General features: G+C 40.2%; 1 non-coding gene across 1 annotated transcript; it reads left to right on the top strand.

Annotated features, from left to right (window-relative positions):
- Positions 1-3660: 3660 nt before the first annotated feature.
- LOC112183152 lies at positions 3661-3767 on the top strand. The gene has a single exon (XR_002929746.1). It is a non-coding gene; the product is annotated as a small nucleolar RNA R71 (small nucleolar RNA).
- The last annotated feature ends 13951 nt before the right edge of the window (positions 3768-17718 follow it).

Below are 17718 nucleotides of genomic sequence, written 5' to 3'. Positions count from 1 at the left end.
GCGGCCTCACTAAAATCGAACAGATTGATTGAAAACACTAATCCAGACATTCAACTTACCAATTCAACGATTTCAACCCAGAAATTCATGAGAGAAGAGAGTCAGTCAGTCAAGGTCCTCAAGGAGAGAGGTCGTGATGTCGTGTGGCCTTGCTGGTGAGAGGGAGAGAGGCCGTGCCGGAGAGAGAGAGAGAGAGAGACAAGAGAGACAGCGACAGTGAGTTTAGGTTTTGACTTGGACTGTTTGAGAGTTTGAGTTCAATCTTCGATGTTTTACCCCATTTGAGTTGAAAAAAAAAAAACAGCAGCAACGCCCAAGACGACCCACCTAGGCTGCCTAGGCTCCGCCTAGCCCAACTAGGCGGCCTATTTTCAGCCCGGCGCCCAGCTCGATCAATTAGCCTAAAATCCGAACAGTATGGAGGCGCCCAGGCTGATTTTTAGAACCTTGATATATATATATATATATATATATATATATATAGATACATACACCCATACTTTTTTTTGAATATGTATAATGAAAAAAATCTTAAATAATGAAAAGAAAGAAAGGAAAAAAAACCAAACAATATTTTTTTTAGAGGAAAATCAAAATAATTTTTTTTCTTTAAAAAAAAAATTAGAGCCATTATATATTCAACAACATATATATATATATATTATTTTTTTGACGAATTATATATATAATAAAAAAAATAAAAAGAAAAAGAAAAAAATAAAATAATATATCTTTTCTAGAAGAAAACTAAAATAATTTAGAGTTATTAGATTTTGAAATGATAAGATAGTCTTTTTATTCAAGAATGACATGGCATGATTTGATAAATTAGTGAGGTGTATAGGTGACATGGCTTGACACCTAGGATTGAGGCCACAAATCTTAGACCTCATTGAGGCCCTATATCATGACCTAACAAGAATACGTCACAAATTGCTATAGAGTAATTTTGCCAAGCCTTGATTTATGGCTTCCATCTATACCCAATCTCAAGTTTTGATGTAGATGAGATCCCTTGAAACTCCTTGAAATCCCTTTGAGAAATCGATGAGGATTTGATGGTGGAAATGTGATGCCCCGGAAATTTGTATTTATTTTCCGAGGATTTTCCGAAATCTAAATTGTGGTTATTGGACGGTTTCGTGGCTCGTGGATGGAGCGGAAGCGTTTCGGGCGAATAATTAATTGATGAATATGGTTTTAGGGGGGTTGTCAAAGGTTGACTTTTTATACGTTTAGATTCTCCAAAAACTTCCTTCACGAAAGTCGTAGAGCCCGTTAATATGAGTTCGTGGACATGTGGAACGTGGAAATCGGAGTTCGTATAAGAAAGTTATGAGCGTTTGAAAATTTGGAAAGTTACTATATATAGGGGTTTCCCTTTCGGGAAAGTTACTATTTTCATTTTGGTAAGTTTCCATTTACGAAAACTCTCTTTTTTCTCTGTTCTCTCTCCTGATTTTCGACTGACCCGACCCAGACCCGGTGAATCCGACCTGGATTTTCCGGCGAGCTCCGGCGACAGCAGACCACCAGACGAGCCCAGATCAGTTCGCCTCCTCCGTGCGCTCCTCCCTGTGGTGTTAGTTTGCACGGTGGTTCACCGGAAGGTGGAGATCGGAGTAGCTACAGTCGACGCGATCAGGACCCGATCGGAAATCCACTTTTCCGGCAACGTCTCGGCTAATTCGTCTTAGTTTTGGAATCTCCTCCTCCTCCTGATCATCCTCATACCGCCTTGAAGGACGATTTTGTGTGTGGAGTGAAAGATCAAGGTTTGAAAATCTGCGGTGCATAATGAATCTAGGGCTCTATTAGACGGCTGCAATTGGCCGATCTTGCAAGCTTGATCTAGGACGATCTAGGCCTAACCAGACTTAGCTCCAGGTATGAAAGTTGGTCTATTCATCATGATGAAATTTCTGGTTGGCTTGATTGTTGTGGTTTTGAGTTTGGCTGGTGGTGGTTGTGGTGGTTGCACCGCCGACTGTGCAGCGCTGATGGTGGCGTTCCAGCCATAAAAGGGATAGTTTCTAGTATTATATATCTTCTACTCATTGATATGAGCTTTTCGATATATAACATGTAATTTTTGGAGATCGTATGATTAAGTTGTGATTTTTACGGTTTCGGACCATTTGATGATTCGATCTGTGAAGATTTGAGCGTTCGATCGACTTGTGATTTTGACATATCGATTGTATAAGTATTCCGGAGACATTGGGTGGTCTCGGATGTGGTTTCGCCTCATTTGGCGTCACTTTGGGAATTTTGGTTTGATTTAGGGTTTCAAAACTTTATTCCTTGTGATTCGTTGACTGAATCAGAGCTGTAATTCCTTAGGTACATGACGAGGTATTCTTTGGATAGCTATTTTGGGTGGTTTGGCTACCTTGTTCTGTATTGAAGACGTTGCGGGAGTTTCGAGGTGAGTAATCTCACAAGGTTCATTTACGAACGAAATTACCTTTATCGTTTTTATAGTTATTTATTTAACTGCAAACTATATAGTTGGTATTAGTAGGCATTTCTGAGTGGATGACTACGTATATATATATATATATATATATTTACATGAAATATATATGTATTTGTTGGTTTTGTGGATTTATGAAAACAATAGGCATGAATGATGCATTTTATTGTTTTGGGTTGTGGCTTTTGGAAAACAAATGATTATGGAAATGTTGATTTCGATTGTTTTCAAAAGCGTTGAGATTTGTGACATTTTGGGTCCAATGCGACTCCTTTAATGTTTTGCTCCAAGGGACTGTGCTGCCCGAGGACTGAAGGTCTATGACCTTGGGAAAAGTGTTGAGATTTGGGTATGAAAACAATATGCATGAATTGATGCTCCTTATTGTTTTGTGTTATGGCTTTTCGGAAAACAATGATTATGGAAATGTTGATTTCGATTGTTTTCAAAAGCGTTGCGATTTGTGTAATGTTTTTGAGTCCTGTGCGACTGCTTTAATGATTTGCTCCAAGGGACTGTACGGCCCGAGGATCGAAGGTCTATGACCTTGGGTAGAATATCAGGTAATCATGTCATTGGTCGGACGAGTGGTTACGTTTCAGTTAGAGCTCTAGCCTGTCTGCCATATAGGTAATTCATGGGGTAATGGGAATTGGTTATTGATAACTCATGACATTACGTGTTTTTAGGGAACAAGGTGTGAGTTGCTTCCTTATTAATGGTTTTTAAGGGGACAAGGTGCAAGTTGTTTTCCTTATTAACGATTGATAGAAATCAAGGTGTGAGTTGCTTTCTATGGTACGATATGGTACAATTGATAGAATTCAAGGTGTGAGTTGTTTTCTATGTTTTATTGATAGAAATCAAGGTGTGAGTTGTTTTCTATGTTTTACTGATAGAAATCAAGGTGTGAGTTGCTTTCTATGGAACGATTTGGTACGATCGATAGAATTCAAGGTGTGAGTTATTTTCTATGTTTTACTGATAGAAATCAAGATGTGAGCTGCATTGACTATTGATTAGAAAAATCCCACTGTTGAGAATTTTCAGACAAGTTTTCAAGAAATTCATAGGCTTCATCATCTCTAAGACTCAAAAATGCTCCGCCCTTCATTGACTTTATCATATGACGGTTTGTCTGGGTCAAACCATTATAGAAATATTGTACCAGTCTCCATGTTTCAAACCCATGGTGGGGGCACTTCAAAATCAAATCTTTGAATCTTTCCCAAGATTCGTAGAATTGTTCATCCTCTTTTTGCCTAAAGTCAGAAATGTCTCGCCTGAGGGGATTGGTTCTGGACATGGGAAAAAATTTAGACAGAAATTTTCTGACCAATTCAGCCAAGAGGTGATGGAACCTGGTGGTTGGGAATTCAACCACCCTTTCTCCTTATCTTTTAAGGAGAAAGGAAACATACGTAAGCGGACAGCCTCATCTGAAAAATTTTGGAATTTGAAGGTGGAACATATGTCTAGAAATTCTTTGACATGCATGTATGGATCCTCACGAAGACAAAGTCGAGGCAAGGCGACTGGGGTGAAGAGCGACTGTAACGTCCCGAACTAGAATTTACTAACTTACTAATCATTAGGACGGTAAACGACATTTACTTTCACTTTTATTGTCATTTCAGCACTTTTAGTGGCCTTAAAAGTTGACTTTTTGTTCGGGTCAAAATTTGAGAAAATGTTCTTCATGAAAGTTGTAGAGGACGTTAAACCGAGCGCGTGGATATGGATATGTGATACTTTCACTTTTATTGTCATTTCAGTTATTGTCATTTCAGCACTTTTAGTGGCCTTAAAAGTTGAGTTTTTGTTCGGGTCAAAATTTGAGAAAATGTTCTGCATGAAAGTTGTAGAGGACGTTAAACCGAGCACGTGGATATGTGATACGTAAAAATTGAAATTCATATGCAAAAGTTATGCCTTAAAATGTGGAAGTTACTGTTCACGGTAACTTTCTATATATATAGAAAGTTACTGTGGTAGATTTTCATTTCTGGAAACCTAGCCCGACTTTCTTTCTCTTCCTCTCCCTCTTTCCCCCGCGTTGGCCTCTCTCCTTCTCCCCTTCGTTTTGCCGCCGTCCGGCCACCAATCGGCGAGCCCACGGTGACGATCGACTTCTCTCTTCCTCTCCTATACGCCTGTGGTCGTGGGTCGTGGTGATTTCGCCGGAGAAGCTCGAATTCAAGCCAAGAAGATTACTGTAGCAGTTTGTTATTTCCGGAAATATCTTCCGATTCCGGCCGTCTCCAGCCACCAAATCGGCGTCGAAGGTGCGGTTTTTGCCAAGGATCATTTCCCCCCTAGCCTTGAGCCACGATTTGCAGTGTAGAGGTCGAATCGAAGAAATTTCAAATCCTAGGGTTCTTGAATTTTCTGGAAATTTTTCACCGGCCAAATTGGAGCTCTTCCAGGTAAAATTGGAACTTGTTGTAGTTGAGAAAGAGGTTGGGTTTGTTGAGTAGATGGTGCTGCCAATCGGAGGTGGTTGCCAGTGGCGGGTGGGGCCCACGCGCTGCCACTGTTGGCGGCTCGTGGAGGCGTGTAGGACAGTGTTTTAATTCCAGTTTTTAGCCCATTAAATTGTATATATGTTGTAGAACTTGTATGTGAAATTTGGTGAATTATGGAGGAGTTTGGAATTATTTGTGAATTTCCGAAGTTTGAAGTTTTGTGATTGAATTGTTGGAAATCCGGCCGTCGGATTTCCCTCGTTTTTGTTGTGTAATATGTTAATTGATGAATTGGTGTTGTGGGAGAGATTTGGGTTGAATTTGAGAAGTAATAGAGATAGGGATTTTCAGGTTTCGTTTAGGTTCGTAATTATTTTATCGGATTGCCGTTTACGGGAATATAATTGTGTACAGGGCAATGCCACGAGCTACCGTTAAATTAAGGAACTCGTTTGCGTGGTCGCCCAATAGTACTGTTGGACTTTTGTTTTAAATAATGATGCATGCATTTATCTTGAAATTATTGATTAATTTAATTATCATTTTATTTATCGAGCATGATATTTTGTCTTGGATTATAATTTGACATTGATTTTTCATGAGTTTCGGATATGAACTTATTATGCTCGGATTTGGATTTATGATTTAACTTCAAAAATGGATTTTGAGCCTTCGATAAGTATGTCCGATATATGACTTTTATTTGAAAGCATGATTTTCGACGAATTATTTCCGAGGTGATTTCCGGAATTATATTACTTATATTATGTCTCTATTCATCGATTTGAGATTTTATAAGAGATTTTCGAAATGAGATTTCGATGGAGTTAGTTTTCATATTTATTTATCGACCTTCGGTTTTGGCATTGGGAATGCCTTGATGATGATCTAATTATTCTTTTAGCATGTGGGACACGCTGTCGATTTATGTGACTTTCTACGAGAATTTCCGGGTACGGTTGCAAATCGTACCCGTGTTTTCTTTATTCGCGGGACTAATGGGGAAGCCTTACTGATTTTCAATTTTCGTATGATTTTAACCCACCATACCTGGGTCGTCATATTTATTGCTAGCTAGCCTATTAGTAACTCCTCCCTGCTTACTATGTGTTCGTGGGTGAGTAAGAGCAGAGCATAGGATGCTCCAGAGTGTGGGACACTCCGACCCTAGCCTGGGAGGCTCCCTTCTTTCGTATGGTGAAACTTCTTCCCCATATTTTATCGTTGCTTGACTAGCGGGGCTAGTCCGATTTTCACTGTAGCCAGCGGGACTAGTCTTATCTTCTTGAGAAACGAGATTTCGGTTTTACGATATAGTTTTCGAATGTGGTGACTAGCGAGGCTAGTCGATTTATCGTTTTGGAATTCTTGGATTTAAAGCTAAATGCGTTTTTCTAATTGTTGCATGCATCGGTTTTTAATGAAATAAATGTGGGAAAGTATGAAATCTTTTTTCTTTTAAATTGTTTATTTTTGTCCACTCACGCTAACATTTTTAGTCTACTTTCCCCTGGGCCTTTCGGTTTCTAATGCCCAGTTTGCAGGCGAATTAGTGCATGTCGGGCGTACATGACATTTCAGGCGTAGTTGTCACTACTTCTGCAGTGTAGGATCCCTTAATCCTTTACTCTTCTTTTTATATCCCTATGTATACTAGCATTGCTCTGATAACCTTTGGGATTAGTATTGTTGAGTTTTGTGTTTTGTGAAAGTAGAGTTGCTGGTAATTAGGAGCAGGGTGGCTCCAGGAGTATAAGGTTTGTTTGCCTGAAGTGTTTTTGTGTATTATACAGGTTTTTGGGTAGTCCATTTTAGAGGTGACTCTACCGAATTTTTGGTAGAGTTATCCCTAAGGTGGGCCCCATAGGGCCACCTCGGATTTCAGGGTGAAATTGGAGGCGGGTCCTGTCAATTAGTCCACTCACAGTACTATTGGGCGACCACGCAAACGAGTTCCTTGATTTAACCGTAGCTCGCGGCATTGTCCTGTACACAATTATATTTCCGTAAACGGCAATCCGATAAAATAATTACGAACCTAAACGAAACCTGAAAATCCCTATCTCCATTACTTATCAAATTCAACCCAAATCTCTCCCACAACACCAATTCCTCAATTAACATATTTCACAATGAAAACGAGGGAAATCCGACAGCCGGATTTCCAACAATTCAATCACAAAACTTCAAACTTCGGAAATTCACAAATAATTCCAAACTCCTCCATAATTCACCAAACTTCACATACAAGCTCTACAACATATATACAATTTAATGGGCTAAAAACCGGAATTAAAACACTGCCCTACACGCCTCCATGCGCCGCTGGCAACCACATCTGATGGCCACCAAAATTTGGCAGCACCATCTACTCAACAAACCCAACCTCTTTCTCAACTACAACAAGTTCCAATTTTACCTGGAAGAGCTCCAATTTGGCCGGTGAAAAATTTCCAGAAAATTCAAGAACCCTAGGATTTGAAATTTCTTCGATTTGACCTCTACACTCCAAATCATGGCTCAAGGCTAGGGGGAAATGATCCTTGGCAAAAACCGCACCTTCGACGCCAGTTTGGTGGCTGGAGACGGCCGGAATCAGAAGATATTGCCGGAAATAACAAACTGCTACAGTAATCTTCTTGGCTTGAATTCGAGCTTCTCCGGCTAAATCACGACGACCCACGACCACAGGCGTATAGGAGAGGAAGAGAGGAGTCGATTGTCACCGTGGGCTCGCCAATTGGTGGCCAGATGGCGGCAAAACGAAGGGGAGAAGGAGAGAGGCTGACACGGGGGAAAGAGGGAGAGGAAGAGAGAGAAAGTCGGGCTAGGTTTCCAGAAATGGAAATCTACCACAGTAACTTTCTATAAATATAGAAAGTTACCGTGAACAGTAATTTCCACATTTTAAGGCATAACTTTTGCATATGAATTCCGATTTTTACGTACCACATATCCATGCGCGTTTGGTTTAACGTCCTCTACAACTTTCCTGAAGAACATTTTCTCAAATTTTGACCCGAATAAAAAGTCAACTTTTAGGGCCACTAAAAGTGCTGAAATGACAATAAAAGTGAAAGTAAATGTCGTTTACCGTCCTAATGATTAGTAAATCAGTAAATTCTGGTTTGGGACGTTACAGCGACACACTACAACATCCAAAATGGCAAGCTCTACCGTCAAGGGTTCACACATCCCAACTTGAAGTGTCTGACTCCAGGAGAAGGAAAACAAGTCTTTGCAAAGATACATGCTGGTAAGTGCGACAACCACTCAAGAGCGAGATCACTCGCCAACTGCACCATGCGCCGGGGGTATTTTTGGCCATCACTAGGAGATGACGCCAAGGAAATATCACGATCGTGTCAGAAGTGTCAACAGTATGCAAATCTCCCTCATGCACCCGCATAACCATTATCTATCATCATCGCACCATGGATCCACTCCACATGGGGATTAGACATTGTCGGAAAACTCCTAACCGCCAAAGGTCAATTCAAATACATAATTACGACAGCAAGTGGATCGAGGCTGATCCACTAATGTCCATCACAACCTCTAAAGTCCAACATTTCCTCTGGAAAAACTTCTATTGCACCTATGGAGTTCCAGACACAATCATTACAGACAATGGAACACAGTTCAACAATGAGGAGCTCATTAGCTTCACCGCTAACCTAGGTACTAAGATGTGTTTCGCCTCTGTGGCATATTCCCAAACCAACGGCCAGGTCGGGGCCGCCAACAAAATCATTAAGAAGAAGTTGGAGGACAAGAAGGGCTCATGGGCTGAAAAACTCCCGGAAGTTCTATGGGCCATAAGAACAACATCAACATCCGCCAATAGAGACTCCTTTCTGCATGATGTTCAACACAAAAGCAGTCCTCCCTATTGAAGTAACCCAACCAACAGCCAAGGTTGACGAGTACAATGCCACAACAAATGTTGCCGACGTCAACCTCGACAAAGACCTACTAGAAGAAAAACTAGACAAGGTGCACCTACACAACCTACAAAACAAGTAGCTGGTGTCGTGCTTTTACAACAACTGGGTGAAGGCCAGAAACCTCCAACTTGGAGATTGGGTAATGAAGGAAGTCATACCGCTACCAAAAGCACTCCACCCAACCTGGGAAGGACCCTACCAAATAATAAAAGTAGTGAGCCCCGACATATTCTATTTGAAAAACAAGGAAGGCATCACATCCACACATCCTTGGAATACTGAACATCTCCGCTACTACTACAAGTAGCGCGACAACATGCTCATGAGCATCTTCACTTAGCTAATTTTTGCAAAGCTTAGCTAAGAAAAGCTACCCCACAGGTACACATTTTTTGTAACACACTGGTTCCACCTAGTCGTCAATAAAACAATGAATTATTCAAACCATTGTCCCACACATGCACAACAAAAAAATAATAAATAAATAAATAAAGTCTGGCCAAGCCAACACCTTTCGCCCGTAACACAGGCAAAAAGTGACACATGTGCAATTAGCGAACCAATGTTAATTCCTTTCATGTTTCATTGATCAAAAGGACTTAGCGAATAAACATTCATCGCAACACAGGAAAAGAAAAGAAACATCACAAAAAAAAAAAGAAAAAAAAGTGGGGACGCCCCAGCCAATATCCTTCATATTTCTCAAAAAAGCGTGTCTACATCAGCACAATAAAAAATATATTTACAAAGACCGGAAACTCCTACTCTTGTTCGGTATGAGGGGAGGATACCTGAACCATGATCACCATGACGGCACTTCCCAGACAGGGTGACGACGAGCTTCTTTCCTTTTTTAGCTTTACTTGTTGGCGTCAAAGTCTCAGAATTACCATCTGACCGGCCATCATCTTCTCCTGAAGAGTCACTCCCTTCACCGCTATCAGAAGACTCGTCATCCCCGACCTCCTCACCACCTTCACCAGCAAGGGAACTTGGTGAAGCTCAATCAACGATGATCTTATCAAAATTCAGGTAACCTTTATGCTTGAGCTCTGCAAAGTTAGCAGCAGCACGTTGTTTACCGGCATCTATCAGAAGTACTGAAAACTCCACCAACTTCTTAAATGCCTCTATTGCTTCCGCACTAACCTTTTTCGCATTCTCCGCCATCCTCACAACCTCTTCCTGCTTGGTAACCTGGAAATCAGCCAACTCCTTTTCCTTGGCGTTAAGGGCCTCCTGAAGTTGGGAGATAGTATCATCCCTCTCAACTTTCTCCGCTTTCAAGACCTCCAACTCGGAGTTGAGGTTGGTGATAGTGATTGTGTCGGCAAGAGTTTTGTCAACCGCCCGCTTGAACTTCTCCTTCACGTCAAGGAGGGCGTCGTTGAGCTTGGCAATGTTCCCCTCAGTTTCTTTCCTTTTTTCCCTCTCGGCCGCCAAGTCACGCTGCGTCTGTAGAAGCTCTTGCTTTTTCTTATGCTCTTCCGATGAACCTTGATGGAGAAAGAGCTCGTGAGCACCCTTCAAGATATAATCCAGTGATAAATCCAACTTTGACGCCGCCGCATGTAGCGACACTCTCCCCTCACTACCAAAACCATAAACATCTCCACGATACACACGAGGCACATGATTTCACACACAAAGGCAGACCAAAAAAAGAACACAAAATCTTAGAGACAGAAGGGGCATACCTCAGATCTGCAAGAAGAAATACCGAAGCATAGCAAGCCAGTACGAGTGCAAGGAGATCCCGATTCTTTTCTTTTACTCAATTCCTCTTCTTGCTTCACTTGATTCCTTTTTTCCTTCACTCAATGCTTCTACTTCCTCTACTCGATTGACACTACCCTTTGGTTCTCACTCCCTCTCTCATTCTACAAAGAAGATGAAGTATACATAGTAGGGAAAAGTAAGGGAAACTCGACTTCAGTTCCCCCCTTAAATATAAACTCTATCGATAAATCCTCACCGTTGCCGAAAAAAGTAACCCCCTTCCGAGATGGTGCCACATACCCCTACTAACTGAGACGTCGCCTTGGTAAAACCAACATAGTTTTAAATGCAACATTTATGACGACACGACAATGGCTGCGAAGCGACATTCCCGCGCATGCCACCCATATCAACAATCTACACGTGTCACCTACCCTGTCAAAGGATCATGCAAAATCCAAATCAAGCACTATAAAGCCACCGCCATCCAAGGCTATTTCCCGCTAAGTACCACCATGTTCCGCTATGTACCACCATTTTCCGCTAAAGGTAGCGAGTAAAATCTCGACTCACCGCCAACTACTTCATTTCACCGTTAACACTTTGCTTTCACCGACAACATGTAAACCAGTTTCATCATCGGTTCATACCCCGTCAACCGGGGGTAAGCCTGCTTACCCAACATCATCAATGCACCAGTGAATAAAAAAATAATAAAAATATAAAAAAACAGTCGTTTTAACCGATACAATCCACACTTCGAGGGTAATTCCCAACAAGCGACACCCAACTTATTATCGGTACACCGACCTCCACGAGGCAATGCAGTCAAGTTTTCTCCTTCAAGAAAGAGTAAGGGACGCGTTAACATAACCTATGGCAGCCATTGATCAGGCTATTAAACTCCCGACACTAAGGCACCAAAAGAGTAGGATCACTACCCACCACCACATGCTGTCAAGCAGCTCCCCTCACCAAACAAGCATCCGACCAAACGGAGGTCTTTCTTACCCAGGGAGTGGGGGACTCCCTATAGGGCCTAGTAGGGGCCCACCCAAAAGGGCAAAAGCTCTCGCTCAGATAAAGTCCATGGTTGACGACGCACTCGCACTGATTACGCCCAACATCCAACCTAAGGTTCCGCCTTAGTGGTGATAACCCTCCAACCAAGAAATCCCTCCTTGACTGGGGACTTGGGGGACTTGTACATACATGGTATCTGCCGGCCATAATCAACACTCATACCAAACCATATCACTTTGTCGGATTGATCTTGGCGGTGTGACCTTTAGGAACACAGCAAGACAACCTTCACTAACAAACGAATTCCATGTCGAAACATGCCTTAACGCACCCACATGCGCGCCACCCAAACTTATCTCCGCAGAAAGGACCAAAACTCACCAGACTGAAGCATATCAGTCCCACATCTAAAACAAGAGTGAGGTAACTCACTATTTCACCTATAAAATGTCAACTTCTCTCTCTTCATTCATTACGCATTCAGTAGCCATAAACCGCTACATTATGTCAATATAAATACATTGTCGAACTTTAGCATCGGAGGAGCAAAAAATGCCAACCGCAGTCTCCCCTTTTGACGCTGTTGTATTTCTCTTGACAGATACCGGGATTTGACAAACTCACTATATATCAGAAGATTGGATCTTAGTCTTGGTTACCAGAAGTCGACACCAAGTGGCGGACTTTCGAGCATTAACAAAACCAAAGGTCGGTGTCTCGTGAACAGGTGGGGTAGTGAAGTGCTGATTCCATTTATGGAGGTAGTTTAGCTCGATTCAAGTTGGAGACCAGAGAGCGAAGGCATGCAAAGCTACGAGTTCTGAAGAAACAGGTACGGCATTGTCCGGCTTCTATGGGTCCTGAGACTTCTAAGTTTTCTCCTTGTTGCTTGCTGAGTGGAGCTGTGGTGGCGGTGGGCTATGGAAATGATCGGAGAAGGCTGTCTCAAATAAGAAACAACGCGGCTGTCTTGGGATGTAGAAGCAGCGGCTAGGTTTGATACATGGTTGTGATTTAAACTAAGTTTTGGTCCAGTTTATGTTCTGATTCAACTGGTAGTAGCAGTGTCTTAAAGTGGTAGCAGGAAGTTGTGTTTTCCGATAATGGCACACAGAGAGAGAGAGAGAGAGAGAGAGAGAGAGAGGAGAGGGCGGCCGAGAAGGGGAGAGAGAGTTCTTAGGTTCTAGGGTTTTCTTCCCAATTGTTCCTATTTATGCTTGTGTGCTTTCCAAAAAATGTCAAATTTTCCCTTTCAATGAGTGATGCACTTCTCCTAGCTAATTACTTCCGAGTTTTGGGCTCATAGCTTTTCTTTTATTCATTTTTCTTCGGAAACTTCCTAAGTTATTTCTCCATCCTAGGCCCAAATGGAAGAACATTGGCCTAAACTTCGCTTAAATCACTTTACGAAAATTCTTATTGGCAAAAATTTACCTTCTAAAATTAAATAAAATTTATGGGGCTCACAACAAATACACTGGGTGTGATGATTCAAACATCGACCCTAAATACCATGAAAATTTCTTTTTATAAAAAATGTACTACTATGTTCCAAACTCACATTGTCAATACATACTCATTCTTTAGAGTCATATATTACATTACACAAGTTTACTAATTAAGTTGCATTAACAAAATAATAAGTAAACGCTCCCTCAGAGCTTACTACAAACGGAAGTCTGAAAAAGAACAAGCAAGAAAATTAGCTTCCGAACACCTACAGTTGTGACAGCAAAACTCCTATGTCAGCCACGATTACTCTAACCTGCAGGATCAACCTCTACACCCTTGATTACTGCACAGGGTTGCAACAACAAATCCAGTAGGCTTTCAACAGCTCATATGAGTAAACTCCAATCACAATAGAAGACAGAAATAAAAAAGTCAAACAATTCAAATCAATATGGTAACCCCTGCATATGATTTAGTTCAGGTGATTAAATGAAGATCAAACAATACAAAGAATAGCAATTCCTGCAGATGACTTACTTCAGGGGATCAGATGAAGATAAAACAATACAAAGAATAGCAATCCCTGCAGATGACTTAGTTCAGGTGATCACATGAAGATAAAACAATATAAGAGATAGTAATCCCTGCAAATAACTTAATTTAGGAGATTACGGATAAAACAAGCAATTCAATACTAGAAGTAAACTAGAAATCACTACACATTCATCCATTGATAACACCAATCCCCACAACATCAGTCACTCAACAACAACCCACATCATTTACACAAAATCATCACACAGATCATCTCACAAATCACCACACTGGTTGTCACATAATATTGTTTCCTCATCTCCAACAACCTCAAAACAATAGCGAAATCATTTTCAAAATAATATATTCACATCTCAAAACCATCATCAAAACCGTACACACTTCAATCAAAGCTCAACCTGACAAAACCATCTTTTCTTTCCAAGTTCATTTATTTTCCTCAGAATGACATTGCACAACAAAAGTGAACAAAATGCCCAATTCCACCAAGATATATATAAATACTTCACATAAATACATATATATATATATATATATACGTAGTCATCCACTCAGGGATGCCACTAATATCAACTATAGTTTTACAAATTACGCCACTCGAAAATCATTTTATAACAAAACACTGTTTTAACTTACTCATAAACCAATGACGATCAAGATCATGCATTTCAAAACAAGTCCAATCGTGACAAAATCTATATGCTCAGACGCCAAATCAGCATTCAATTTCACGGTCATAGTTTAAAACAAAACCACATCAAATAATGTTTGAAATCATTTTCACACTTGAAGGCGAGATACAAACTCACACAATTCACCAGAAATCCACCCAAATCAACTTAAGGAACCAACTCACACAAATCGCAGTAAATCCACCTAAATCAACTTGAGGAAGCAACTCATGCAATGTTTTTTTTTCCAAAATTCAACATCCTTTTCTTAAAAGAATACACGTGTCGCTCCGCGACAAATCATATTGATTGAAATCTCAACAATTCAAATATGAAAGTCAAAGTCCCTCATGGACAATAAAAGAAAAACTACTCTCAATACTTTCTTTTAAAACACATACTCATGAGTCTTCGGTAACCCGCAATTATCCCCACGAAGTACCTTTGGCAGACGGACTAGAGCTCCAACTAATCGTAACCAATCACCCGAGCAAAGGGTTGGTTCCTGATATCTTGCCTTGGTCATCCTCTATGACCTGATCTTCCGACCCTTCTGGTCTTCAAACCCTCGTCTTCAAACCGAACTCATCTTCAGACCAAAACATTTTAAAGAAGTCGCGCTGGACTTAAAATCTTACACCGATTGTGATCACCATCCGTGACCCAATCTTGGTCTCCATCTGTGACCCAATCTCGATCACCATTCGTGTCAAAGATCGAAACATTAAGCCAGTCGCACTGGACCCAAAATGTTACTCTAATCTAATGAAAAATTTTCCAATCTTGCTTGTCGTATCTGACAAGACTAAAACACTAAGCGAGTCACACTAGACTGAAAAATGTTACACCAATCTCAATACTTTTCAAAACAATAGAAATCATTATTTCCACAATATATTGTTTCCCCAAAAGTCACACCTCAAAACAATAATGTCACCATAATCATGCATATTGTTTTCATCGCATATCAAATCCACAAGAGATATATATTTCACGTGCATATATATATATATATATATATATATCACACGCATAGTCATTCACTCAAGAATGTTACTAATACCAACTATAATTTGCAGTCAAATAAATAACTCCCAAAACGATAAGGTAATTCCTTTCGTAAATGAACATTGTGAGATTACTCACATCTGAATCCTGCTGCATCTTTACACATAAACCAAGATAAGCACTAATCGTTGAAATCCACTCAACACACTTTCCACATACCTAATCACAACTAGGTCACATCTTAATACCACTTGTGGTATGAAGGCATCTAAGTTCGAAACAAGCGATTAAAGTTTGAATCCCCCTATGAACTAAAACCCAAAAGTAACGCAAATGGAGCAAAACCTCATCCAAGGCCACCTAAAGTCGCTAGAATACTTCTAGGATGAATATGTCCAAACGACAAGTCGATCCAAAGGTCGAATCCTCACAGATCGAAAATCAAGATGATCAAAATTACGAAAAACCCTAAGATAAACAAACTATCTCCAAATGTTGCAAATGATATATCAAAATGCTTATATCGACGAATAGAAGATACTTGTGAAAGAAACTTTCTCAACCCTGGTTCGATACGCCGCCATGCCAAACTCAAAACCAGCAAGATCCAACTGTCCAAAATGGAGTTTACACTACGAGGATCAACTTTAATAGCAGGAGTTCAAGCCAAATTGGCCTAGATCACCGCCGCAAGCAAAACTGCACACTGTTCACTGAGAGTTGCAGCTCTACATTGAAAATCGATAAACCCAACCTCCAAGGATCAAAAGAAGACTTTGCCAAGAGCAAAACGCGACAGGTTTCAAGTCCTGCCATCGCCAGAATCGGAAGATATTGCCAGGTCCATCGCCGTTGATCTTCATGGCTTCGATCCACCATGCTCGGTGTAAATCACCACTAGAGACCACCGTAGAGAGGACTGCATGGAGGAGGCGAATAGGTCTGGGTCGGTCTCTTGGTCTAGTGTCGCCGGAGAAAGGAATTCCAACCGGGTCAGAAAATAAGGTTTGGGCTGGGTTTGCCGGAAGCTTGAGAGAGAATGCATTTCTGGAATTTTCTGGAAACTGACCAAGAAATCCCCTATTTATGGCAACTTTATGAAAATAGTAGGTTTTTCCGCTAACCATAACTTTTTCATACGAACTCCAATATATGTGTGTCGTATGTCCACGAACTCGCATCGACACTCTCTATGATTTCATGAAGAAAGTTTTTGCAGAAATTCAACGAATAAAAAGTCAACTCCTTGACCTTTTGAAAATAAAATGTTTCGAGTAATTATTCGTCCGAAACACTTCAACTCCATCCACAAAGCACGAAATCATCCTAACAATCAACTTAATAATTTTTAGGAAATCATCGGAAATTGATAACTAATTTTTGGGGTATCACAACCATATTTATAAAAAAATTTCAAAATTGGAATTTCTTCTACTGACCATAACTTTCTCATATGAGCTCCGATTTTCGAGCCCACATATTCCTGAACTCGTATTGACACGCTCTACAACTTTCATGAAGAAAGTTTTCAGCGGAACTCAACAAATAAAAAGTAACCCATTGACCTCTCAAAAATTAAACGTTACGAGTAATTATTTGTCCGAAACATTTGCACTCCACCCTTGAACCACGAAGTTGTGCTAACAACCGCTTAATAATTTTTGAAAAATCATCAAAAATTAATAATGGAAATTCAGGGTAATACAACTCATAGCACCAAAAAAAAAGAAAAAAAAAGAAGAAGAACTGGTAGGCATTAAATTTTTAGAGGCTAAAAGTCATGCCTACTATCTTATAGCCGTGATGTTAAACATACCTTATAACGTTTAGATTAAATAACGTACATAAAGAATAGGTAACCATTAAATCACATAGCAATGAGTTATGTGAACCTATATAGCTCTTGACAATGCCCCAGAAAAAACTCATAGCATAAAACAACTTACCACATAGCCATGCACACCACTAAATTTCATATCTTTGGAATAAGTAATCAATGAAACTCATAGCATAAAAAATAAAAGAAAATAAAAAAGTCAATGGCCATTAAACTGTTAGAACTTCAATGTCTACCTAACCATGACATTAAACATATCCTATAGCGATGACATTAAATAACACTGAACATACCTTAGAGTCATAAAATTAAATAACAAACCTCCAGAATAGGCAACCAATAAACAACAATGAGGTATCCAAAACTATATATATACTTCTTGACATGGTATCCGAAAAAATTCATAGCATAACATAACTTACCTCATAACCATGAACATCACTAAATGTCATACCCTAGAATAGATAACTAAGGAAACTAATAGCAGAAATAATAATAATAAATAAATAAAATTGGTATACATTAAATTTTAGAAGTTGAAAGTCACACCTCACTACTACAAAAA

The sequence above is a fragment of the Rosa chinensis genome, chromosome 1, assembly GCF_002994745.2.
Source record: "Rosa chinensis cultivar Old Blush chromosome 1, RchiOBHm-V2, whole genome shotgun sequence".
In the NCBI taxonomy this organism is placed as follows: Eukaryota; Viridiplantae; Streptophyta; class Magnoliopsida; order Rosales; family Rosaceae; genus Rosa; species Rosa chinensis.
Note: the sequence above shows the minus strand (reverse complement) of the source record. Positions and strands in the feature narration are given on the sequence as shown.